At 39.2% G+C, this 12,200-nt stretch overlaps 1 non-coding gene across 1 annotated transcript; it reads right to left on the bottom strand.

The window, feature by feature from the left end:
* Nucleotides 1–2,658: 2,658 nt before the first annotated feature.
* Nucleotides 2,659–2,730, bottom strand: trnaa-ugc. The gene has a single exon. It is a non-coding gene; the product is annotated as a tRNA-Ala (tRNA).
* Nucleotides 2,731–12,200: the final 9,470 nt, after the last annotated feature.

Raw genomic sequence — 12,200 nt, 5'->3', positions numbered from 1 at the left:
CTCACTATCTTCCCTGAGCGTTCCTCTTGCTCCTATGCAACTTGCCACTATGACAACAGTAACACTAAATAACCTTTTCTAAATCTTGACCACAATGGTAACCCTGAGCCTGTAGCAACCTCCCAGAGAGGTGAGGTCCCAGGAAAGACCCTGAGCACATGTGTGCTCTTCCTTTTATACTTTTAATAACTGCCCCCTACTGAGCAACAATATCCTTTTTCCTGCCAAAATAGTGGAGGGCCGATAATGTAATTAAAAATTCTGCATTGTTTCTGAAATAATCAAGTTTATATTCACTATTTCTCTCCCAGCATTTGTTTCCCTTCATTCTGTCTTCATGCAGCAGTTGGGTGTCAGATGAGTGATTAAGTACATATTATAGGGGGGGCTTCCTTTCCTAGCAGATATATTAGAGCTCAATCAAATAACTGATTCCAGTACAAAAAAAATTAACAAAATAACTGCCTTATGCACAAATCCTGCATGTAGAGAAACATGATTTCTGGTGATTTTAATAGAGTGAGCTCTAATACATCTTCTAGCCAAAAGGAGTCCCCTCTAGATTATTGATTATTTCAGAAACAGTACAGAATTTTTAATTGATTGTATTTAGAAATTGATTGTATTTAGACACCTTAGGGGTTCTAACAACTTTTAAATGCTAACAAACCCCTACCAGGCTTATGTTCCACAGGCAGAGCAGGGCACACACAGGCAGAGTATGGCACACAAGGAGCATAGGAAGGGAAGGCAGAGTATGGAACACCCAAGGAGAACAAGGCAGGCATAGTATGGCACACCCAGGCAGCATAGGGCAGGCAGAGTATGGCACACACATGGAACATAGGGCAGGCAGAGTATGGCACACACAGGGAGCATAGGGAAGGCAGAGTATTGCACACCCAAGGAGAATAGGGCAGGCATAGTATGGTACACCAATGGAGAATAGGGCAAGTGGAGTACAGCACACACAGGGAGTATAGGGCAGGCAGAGTTGGGCACAAAAAGTCAGAGTAGGGCAGGCAGAGTATGGTTCACACAAGTAACATAGGACAGGTAGAGTATGGCACACACATGGAGCATAGGGAAAGCAGAACAAAGCAGGAGACAGGGAATCCTACCAGGACCACTCTAAGATATGCTACATACAGTGACACAGTGCTGGTGCCCCATCAGCATTTTGTATAAGGCGTGAACAGGTGAACAATGTGGGCAGTTTTAGTCTGAGTCTGAGATATGAACAGTACAGGGCTTTAGGGTGTGAACAATAGAGGTGTTATAGGTGTGAACAATGCAGGATTTCATAGTCTGAATTAGAGGTGTAAACAATGCAGAGGCCAGTTAATTTCTGTAGTAATACCTTTTCAATCTTACACATGGTAAACACGCACAGCGGGCAGACTTCCATATTGGGGACCACACAAGGAAGGGTCACGGGCCGCCAATTGGACAGCCTTGGTATAGGGGAACTGCCTGAGTGAACTCTTAACCCTCAGGGTCTCTAGCAAGGGGGGGGGGTGGCATAATTACCCAAAGGAAACATTGTGCACTAAAATCTGTGACCTAAATAATAAAACAAAAAAAACACTGTTACAGTGGGTAAATATCCTTTCAAAACAGACTGGTTCTTTAAGGCGTAGCGTCTAAGATCTTTTTATGGAATTTGCATAGAGCAAATGTTTCTCTGGATAATCTGTGACTGAAGAACTAAATGCCTTTTATTGGATTTAATATCTCACGTATGGGGATGTTGGGGATTGAACTCTAGACTTCATCCATGCAATGCATGGGCTTTAACACTGAGCTAGATCCCCAAAAGCTTTTCTCACAAGTGTTAGGTTTTGCCTAAAAATAATAGTAATAATCTGGTAGGTGAATGGTTCAGCATTCTTCTTGCTGCTAATTATGCATCTGGGCTTTTAAACCAATGTACTCACTGATGGAAAAATAGCAATCTTATGGAAGGTGATTCCACTTTTCAAAGAGTCTCTTGCCACAACTCTCCCTTTTACCTGTCTTGACCACCAAGAGAGTCATCCTCAACCCAGAAGATTCTTTCAAGGGAGTGTGGCATGGTTAGCAGGGCCGCTCTGGCCATGAGGCAAGTTGAGAATTTAGCAAAAAGCCGCCTCTGGTAACTTTAAGAGCCGAATTTCCATTTTTTAAAATGAAAATTCGGCTCTTCTAGTGCAGCAAGCCAATAGCGGTGCGGCCCCTCCTCAACCCGCTCCAACGCTACAAGGTTAGAAGCACAGAACGGGAGGGGGGCGGCCTCAGACGGCAGCAGCCCCTGAAATGCGACTAGCAAGGGGGTGTAGTGTAATTAGCAATGAGGATGTGCCTGGTGGTCTCCAGGGATAATGAGTGGACTGCTAGGAGTTATGATGCTATATTCAAAATCTACAATGATTGCAAATTTTATGCAAAGGAAACTTTGTGCACTATAATCTGTGACATGCGTAAATAGTCTTTGAAACCAGACTGAGAACTATTTATTGCATTTGCGAGTCGCATACAAAAGCTGTTTTTCTGGAAAGAGTGTGAAAGCTGAGGTGTGCACTGTCCTTTGTAGCCTAAAAATAATGATAATAATATGGTAACATAAAAGATCAACACAGTTTGAAGCGTTAAGTGCATTTGGCAATAGAAAGAAAGACATGGAGATGCTGGGGATTGAACCCAGGACCTCATACATGCAAAGCACACACTCTACCACTGTGCTACATCCCCTTAACCCAATTATTGCTATTGGTCCTTATCACCTAAAATAATGATAATAATCTGGTAAGAGAATGCTTCTATACAGTTTGAAGAGTTAAAGTGGACCTGTCACCCAGACATAAAAAGCTTTATAATAAAAGTCATTTTCAAATTAAACATAAAATCCAAATTTGTTTTTTTATTGAAGCATTCATAGTTGTTGTAAATTCATTTAAAAATCTCAGCTGTCAATCATATTGCATGCCCCTCCTTAGGCATAGAGGTATAGAGGTGGGGCAGGCACTTTTCATTCAGCACTTCCTAGATGTCAATGCTTTCCACACATTCCCCCCTCCCTCCTCACCATTTAATTGAGTAGCCAATACATGGGCATGGGCATCATGTCCACTATTCTGGTGCACCAAAAAGATCTTGAGATGATGCAAGGCCTTAATAACAGTGCCCACAAAATGGCATCTTCCTCTTCGGTATAATTAAGAATTGCATGACTAATACAATAAAATAGGATTTAGAATTAACTCATAAAGTGACAGGTCCCCTTTAAGTGGCCATTATTGGCATTGGAAAGAAATGTATGAAGATGCTGGGTGGTTGAATATAGGACTACATGTATGCAAAGTATGCGCTCTACCAATGAGTTACATCCCCAAGAACTTACCTAAAAATAATGATAATAATCTAGTAATTAGGTCAACCAAGATTTTCAGGACCTATTTGACAAAGGCAAAGCTCTTAGGTTTTATTGCTATATGTAATAAACCATTAAAATATCTAATTTTATTTTGCTAGATAAGTTGACAGGCTGAATATTCTTGCATCTTTGTAGCATAATCGCTTATATATTTGGGTAGGTTGGGGTTTATGTCCATTTTGTTCCTGACAAAGTTCCCTAGCTGTTCATAAAATTGTTTTGGCAATTTGGTGATAGCAGAACCATATAATAATGTCAGTTGATGAGTTGCCTGCTTTGTATTGTCAGAAATCCTAATGTGTCAAGTCTAGACACAAAAAGCCGGTCTTAGAATTGTAAAGTAATTTTACAATGAAGCCATAGTTTCAGATAGTCCCTGAAACCTGACATTGTTATAACAGGAACTGCTGTCCCCCATCTTTATGCATGTCCATTGCTGCTTTAATTTTTGTATATCAGTCCTGTGAGCTTCAAATACATTCAAGCTGATCACAACCAGTTAATTAGTCTAGTTCTAGTGGGAAAAGGTTACATTTGCCCACAAGCTCCAGCTTCATGGTAAAGGCCCTTGCATATTTGGAGTCTCAGCAACTTGTAGGTCTCAGTTGTTGAAAAGACTACCACACTGTGATGTCTTTTTGTTTTTATATGTTGCAGAAGCCATTAACTATACCAAGCATTGGTGGTGTTGTGCATGTTTTCTTAAAATTCTTAAAAACTGTTTAAATACACAATAGCATTGTCAAGAGCACTGACAATTCTGTTCTAGCCACTTCCTTTTGTGAACTGATGAAATCCATTACTCAAGTTCCTTAAAAATACAGCTTTGTTAACTACATTTAACCGATCGTTAGTAATCTACGGTGAATTCCGCTTTCCTTGTTCTTTAAGCAACTTTCAGGCATATGTAATTTGTAATTTGTAAATGTTATTGCAACTGGTTTTAACTATATGAACCAACGTATAAAGAATGTCATTGCAATTGGTTCTGACTATATATAGCAAAGTAGTCAGCACTCCTCCAGTCAAGACTCCATGTATCTAGTACGTTCAGTGGCGGGCCAACCTTGATGAGTGCCCTAGGCAGAGCAGTCCTGGATCACATGCCCCCACCTGTACATGCACGCACACAAGCTGTGATGAGCATGGGTTTGAGAAGTGACGAGTGCATGGACATGGGGCAGGCAAGGCAGAAGAGGTGTGTGGCTAAGTTAGTAGTGGGAAGGCAAATTTTCGAATACTAGAAAATTCATAGACCTTTAGGTATCATAAAAACACAGAAAATCCCAAGTTTAAATACTATCTAGATGCTGAGATACACCAGTGGTGTATCTTTAGAGGAAGCAGAGCCTGCTGGGGACCCATGAGGTAGGGACAGAGCCGGACTGGGTCGGCCCAGATCAGCACCCTGCACTGCTTCTTCCTCCCGCGACCTCCCTTCTTCGGGGCAGTTGGGGCAAAAACACAGTGCACACGCGTGCACGAATGTACACGTGTGCAGCGGGGGGGGGGGCAGAGGGAGGCCTTAAAGGAAAACTATACCCCCCAAACAATGTAGGTCTCTATTAAAAGATGCTGAGTAAAACAGCTCATGTGTAAAACCCTGCTTCATGTAAATGAACCATTATCATAATAATATACTTTTCTAGTAGTATGTGCCATTGGGTAATCATAAATAGAAAATTGCCATCTGTTGCTTAAGTATTCATTTTGGGGATATAGTTTTCCTTTAAGACAGCAGCCCTAGTGGGCCCCACAGTCCGACCCTGGGTAGGGACTTGATATATCAGGGTCGGACTGGGGTGTCTGGGCCCGCAGGAGCTGCCATCTCAGGGGCCCCATACACTACTCATTGGCTCCCACCTCCACAGCCCTCCCCCCTGCTGCGCGTACCCTTAATTTTTCTTTTGCAGTTTTAATCGGGGGAGTTGGCTGGCACAGAGTTTCCAGCAGGGAGGGGGTCTGAGTTGGTGCGGCCCACCAGTTTTTTTTCCAGTTTCCTGCTAGCCCAGTCCGACCCTGTATATGAAAAATATTTGATTTGTAAAGTTTAAAGGGGAATTATCGCAAAATTAAAATTTACTATAAGCTTTGTCATACTGAAATAAGAAACTTTCTAAATGCAATCAATTAAATATTCTGTACCGTTTATGAAATAATCAAGTTTATGTTCACTATCCCTCTCTCAGCATCTGTTTCTCTTCATTCTCTTTTCTTGCAGCAGGTGGGTGTCAGATATTCATTGACATTTAGATCCAATATGTCGTAATGGGGGGGGGTCCTTGCCTAACAGATGAATTAGAGCTCCCTCAAATAACTGATTCCAGTACAAACAAAATCTAACAAAATAACTGCCTTTTGCACAAATCCTGCATGTAGAGAGACATGATGTCTGGTGATTTTAATAGAGTGAAGTCTAAAACATCTTCGAGGCAAAAGGAGCCCCTATAAGATATATTGGATCTAACTGTCAATGAATATCTGACACCCAACAGATGCTGACAGAGGGATATTAAAGATGAACTTCATTATTTCAGAAACAGTACAGAATTTTTAATTGGTTATATTTAGAAAACTTCTTATTTCAGTATATGAAGTTAAGCTCATATTACATTTTAATTTTTATTATAGTTCCCCTTTAAGGTGACCCTTTGATTTTCATCCTTGCCACAGTTCTTATCCAATCAGTAATACAATTAGAAGAAATACGATTTTGCTCCATAATTTTATTATTTATTTTGCAGACAATATAATTAAAGCTCTCTCCAGTCCTACAAAATTCCTTCCACAAACCATGCAAAATTTATATGGTAACATTCTATACTATAAAAAATTCCTTCCTAAGTTTAATGTTTGTACATTTTCGCTACATTTCTGGAATTAAAGGGATACTATCATGGGAAAATGTTTTCAAAATGAATTAGTTAATAGTGCTGGTCCAGCAGAATTCTGCACTGAAATCCATTTCTCAAAAGAGCAAACAGATTTTTTTATATTCAATTTTGAAATCTGACATGGGGCTAGACATTTTGTCAATTTCCCACCTGCCCCTGGTCATGTGACTTTTGCCTGCACTTCAGGAAAGAAATGCTTTCTGCAATCCTTCATAATCTGACAGTTCTATTTGTTGCATTTTCTCTTTTGTTGCAAATGCTACTTGTGTTAATAAGCTTTCAAGTTATATTTCTGATAGGCTCCAAGGAACAACCTGTTATTCCATTCCCAACAGGGTTATACTTTCAGACGTCGCATGAAGGTGACGTATGTAATTCAAATGTTTTTATGTACTTTGAATTTATGTCTATGTTTACTTATTTTTTCAGTTAAGAATTTAGTCTACCTGCAGCTGAGTTTTCTCCGCCTACAAACCAGTTTTACTCCTAGTGCTATACAATCCCGTAGATTCAACATTAGCCACTTGCTTATGGTGTTCACATTAATGAGATGCTATGGCTAACTTAAAAGTTGTCACGCATAATGTACAGGGTTTCAACTCTCCACAAAAACGGACAAAGGCATTTAAATATTACCGTTCTATTCACTCAGATGTTATATTCTTACAGGAAACGAATTTCTCCTTAGCATCCAAACCCTCGTTTTTATCCTGTTATTTCCCAACTTCCTAGCCTCAGGACCTGAAAAAAAAAATGGTGTGGCAATCTGTTTCACTAGAGGTTTGCACTTTAATCTTCAGACCATAAAAAGAGATCCAAATGGTCGCTACATTTTATTGGTTGGTGAAATGCAAGATGTAACAATAACACTTCTTAATTACTATGCACCAAATACGGGTCAAGAAATCTTTTTTGAAACGTTAGACAAGGTAATACAGGCGTATCAACAGGGTCCATTGATACTGGCGGGTGATTCAAATATTTGTCTTAACGCCAAACTTGATAAAACTTATAAAGATACTTTGCATATTGCCTCTGACACCTCCCAGGCTAGGAAAATATTGGAAATTCTTCAAAGATCTTCCGTTATTGATGTCTGGATGGAGAAATGGCCATTCACCAGAGATTATACTTTCTTCTCTAATCCGCATAAAACATACTCCCGTATTGATCATATCTTTTTGTCACAAACATTGCTGCCAAACTTGATTGCGGCAAAAATTTTGCCAATAGCTTGGTCTGATCATTCCCTAGTCTCGATGGACCTAAGGTCATTAATAAGTAAACCTTCTCGCTATCGATGGCGATTGAATGACGCACTTCTAGCAACTCCCCAGCTACGTTCGCAAATTGAATGTGCTATAAAACAATATTTTGATCTAAATCAAGGTACGGTCTCTTCGCCTATAACATTATGGGAAGCTCATAAATCTGTAATAAGGGGTGAGTTAATAAGTATAGCGAGTTCCCGTAAAAAGCAGAAAAAAACGAAAATTCAGGAGTTGCAAAACAGATTACAGTATTTGGAATTGCAAAACAAAGCGAGTTACTCCCCCAGATTACAAACTGCTATAATAGATACTAAACGGGAACTTGACCTACAATATACCCTTGATGTGGAAAATTCTTCTCAATGGCAGATTAATAGACGTTACTGTAGAGGTAATAAACCGGACACCCCATTAGCCCGTACTTTACGCTCAGCTATGTCCCCGAATATTCCCCTACATAAAATTCGTACTAGAACTGGGACAATTACAGGCAATCCGGAAAAAATCTTGCAGGAATTTACGGAATTTTACTCCAAAATATATCAGGAGCCACCCAAATTTGATGACGCCCAAGCAGATGCTTTATTTGCAAATTTGCAGCTCCCTATTCTATCTCCAGAACAGAAACAAATAATGGATACCAATATTACAATTGAAGAAACTTTGTTAGCCATTAAATTGCTTCCAAACTCTAAAACGCCTGGCCCAGATGGTTATTCCATATTATATTATAAAAAATTTGCTCCACTGCTATCTCCCCATCTTACAGTCATGTTTAACAAATTATTGGAAGGCAATAAAATGCACCCGGATTCTATATTGGCCCAGATTGCATTGATTCCAAAACCCAACAAAGATCTCCTAGATTGTGGCAGTTATCGTCCCATCTCCATACTAAATAATGATGTTAAGATTTTAGGTAAAATAATGGCCACACGCTTAAATTCATTTCTGGCGAATTTCATACACCAGGACCAAGTTGGTTTTGTTCCCAACAGGGATGGTGGAGAAAATATAAGGAGATTGATACAACTAATATACACTCTCAATTCTTCCAACACTCCAGCGCTCTTACTTTCATTAGATGTACAGGAAGCGTTTGATACCGTTACCTAGGATTATTTGTACTACATATTGAAAAAGTGGAACTTTGGAGATAAATTTATTCTATTGATTCAAGCATTATATGACACTCCACAAGCCTTCTTGAAATGGGGCCCCTTTCCCTCTGATGCCATTACGCTACATAGGGGGACGCGACAAGGCTGCCCTCTTTCGCCATTGCTGTTTATATTAGCTATTGAACCCTTAGCAGCATTCATAAGACAGAACTCGAATATACCTGGAGTACCGATAGGGCAACTAGCTCATAAGCAAATGCTATTTGCAGATGATATGTTATTGACGATTACCAAGCCACTTTCATCTTTACCTCACCTATTTAACATCCTTCATATCTTTGGGGTTATCTCAGGTCTAAAGGTCAATCCGACAAAATCCGAAGCCCTAGCCTTAGGCATTAGTCAGATGCATAAAAAACAAATTCATCTCAATTTTGATCTGCAATGGAATGATAAATATTTGATTTATTTAGGGATTAGAATAACTCCAAAACTCGAAGACCTGTATCATGCCAATTATCCCCATCTTTGGACTGAAACTGAGAAGATGCTTTCAAGCTGGTCCCAACTATATATATCATGGTTTGGGAGGATAAATACAGTCAAAATGATGATCCTACCTAAAATATTATATCACTTTCGTATGTTACCAATTGAGGTCCCCAAATATGCCTTAAACAAAATGCAAGCCAGACTCACAAAATTTATCTGGAATGGCAAAAAATCGAGATTATCACAAAAAATACTTATTACACCTAAAAACAAAGGTGGTTTGGGTGTTCCTGATTTACTCTCCTATTACCAGGCGGCACAAATCTTACCGTTAATTCATTTTTATAGACCCACTCCTCCGTTATGGACTCAAATAGAAACTGAACTACTAAAACCAATCTATCCAACGGTACTTCCGTGGCTCCCCAAACAAGACAGACCCAATACCTCCACTCCTGTTCTCAAAATGGCTCTGGCTGTATGGGACTATGTTACGCAAAAAACACCCCTAGCTTCCCCCCATTGTCCAGCAATGCCTATATTTGGAAATCCTGCTTTTGTCCCGGGCCTACGAAAATCCGATTTCCACTGGTGGGAAGCGCATAATATGTTGTATGTGTCTCGATTCTTAGGCTTACAGGGTATTGTAAAATGGGATACTATAGTTCTGCAACATGATTCGCCTGGAAGTGAATATTTTAGATATCTTCAGATCCATCATTTTCTTACCAAAGTGCTTAAAGGATGCAACAATGTTTTATCTTTGACTGCGTGGGAACAACTGTGTATTAAATTTCCATGTAGTAGGGGAATAATTGCCTTACTATATAGAGAAATTTTAAATTCCTCCCTGTTTTTCCCCCCGACTTATATTAAACAATGGGAGAAAGAGCTAAATATAACAATAGAACCCGTTTTATGGCAACAATCTTGGGAAATTACGCACAAAAGTTCAATTAATTTACTGCCACAAGAAACACAATATAAAGTACTATCTGGTTGGTATATGGTACCTACTAAGCTACATAAATACTACCCTAATTCTAGCCCGTTATGTTTTCGGAATTGTGGACTGGAGGGTTCGATGTTGCATATATGGTGGCACTGTAGGGAGACGTCTAGATTTTGGTCCAGGATACTCACTTTAATAGATTCGATCTTGGGTGTTAATCTTCGAAAAGATCCCCTGATTGTGCTGTTAAATACAAAACTTCCAGTATCATGTAAATATACACGGAAATTGATACAGTTTATCTTCATATCAGCGAAACAAACCATTGCTGCCTCTTGGAAAAAGCGTACCATTCCTATAACTATGTTCCGTCATAGGATGAACTGGATAATGATTAATGAAAGAATGTTAAGTATAACAACAGATAACTATACTATTTATACCAAGATCTGGACGCCTTGGATATCTTATACTACTATGTAATATCGACGTGTAACTGAGAAATTTTTCCTATATGTGTGTAGCTTACTTCCCAACACATTAGCTCGAGTTGAAGCCTATATGTCTATAACTTACTCTTATTTAGCACTATTTCAGGAGAATGTGCTATATGACGATGGAGAAAAACTCAGCTGTAGACTGTTTTGTTTGTTAGTTAAAAACTTTATTGGTGTGTGATATAACAATGGTACATCATCTTTTACTTTAACTGATTGTAATGCTGGTGCTTCCCTCTGTGTAGGTGAACGCCTGTTATCTGAAAAAGAAAAAAGAATAAGAAAAATGGTTACTTCGCATTGTACTTGAATATATTGTTGTAAACCAATAAAAAAGTTTTGAAAAGAAATGCTTTCTGGCAGGCTGCTGTTTTTCCTTCTTAATGTAACTGAATGTGTCTCAGTGGGACATGGGTTTTAACTATTGAGTGCTGTTCTTAGATCTACCAGGCAGCTGTTATCTTGTGTTAGGGAGCTGTTATCTGGTTACCTTCCCATTGTTCTTTTGTTTGGCTGCTGGGGGGGGAAGGGAGGGGGGTGATGTCACTCCAACTTGCAGTACAGCAGTAAAGAGTGATTGAAGTTTATCAGAGCACAAGTCACATGACTCGGGGCAGCTGGGAAATTGACAATATGTCTAGCCCCATGTCAGATTTCAAAATTGAATATAAAAAAAACTGTTTGCTCTTTTGAGAAATGGATTTCAGTGCAGAATTCTGCTGGACCATCACTATTAACTGATTCATTTTGAAAAAACATTTTTTCCCATGACAGTATCCTTTTAAGCACAAGACAAGCAAAACCTATTATGGCCATTCATTAGTATAATTAGGGACATCTACTTAGATGGGTAATATGGATAATCCCTTAATAACCGTCTGACAGCCCAGTATTACTGTGTTCTTTTTTAATATTTATTTCTCAAATAACTAATTACTAGCTTAATTTAATAAGCCAAATTATGTATCTGTAAGCAAAGGCTCTTAAACAAATGCATTCATTTAAAATATGGTTTTAATTTCATTAATTTTCCCTTAAACAGGGAGCATTCAATATTTAAATACATGTGTGTGTCTGGATAATAATAATACACAGAGGCCCAACTAGTCCCTCACCAGCCCACTAAATAGTGACTGTCTATGGCATCTTACAGCAGCCCCTCTGCCATTTGCCAGAACTTGCCTATTTTGACAGCTCAGCCCACAGTCCCAGGTCAAAAATGTTTGTCCCTTTTTCCATTTTTTTGAATGTTGGGAGGTATGGTATGATTTCTAGCTGAGTGCAGCTATTTCCGAAGCTCTAATGATCAGCTAGTATGCAAGTGAGCTGTCAACCTAAGTAACTTTATATTTATTTGATCTCCCCCTGCCCCAATGATTAGATCAGTCCTATTTGGCCCTGCACATGTGTGGCACAATTGAGAAAAGACCCTCTTGCTTGGCAGCGTCACCAAATCAGCAGGCATGTAAATGTATGGGCATTCTGGATTACTTTAACCAACTTTACAGTTTACGATGCACCTACTACATTGGGCACACAAATGCAAAATATAAAAACTGGT

This window comes from Xenopus laevis, chromosome 1L, assembly GCF_017654675.1.
Source record: "Xenopus laevis strain J_2021 chromosome 1L, Xenopus_laevis_v10.1, whole genome shotgun sequence".
In the NCBI taxonomy this organism is placed as follows: domain Eukaryota; kingdom Metazoa; phylum Chordata; class Amphibia; order Anura; family Pipidae; genus Xenopus; species Xenopus laevis.
Note: the sequence above shows the minus strand (reverse complement) of the source record. Positions and strands in the feature narration are given on the sequence as shown.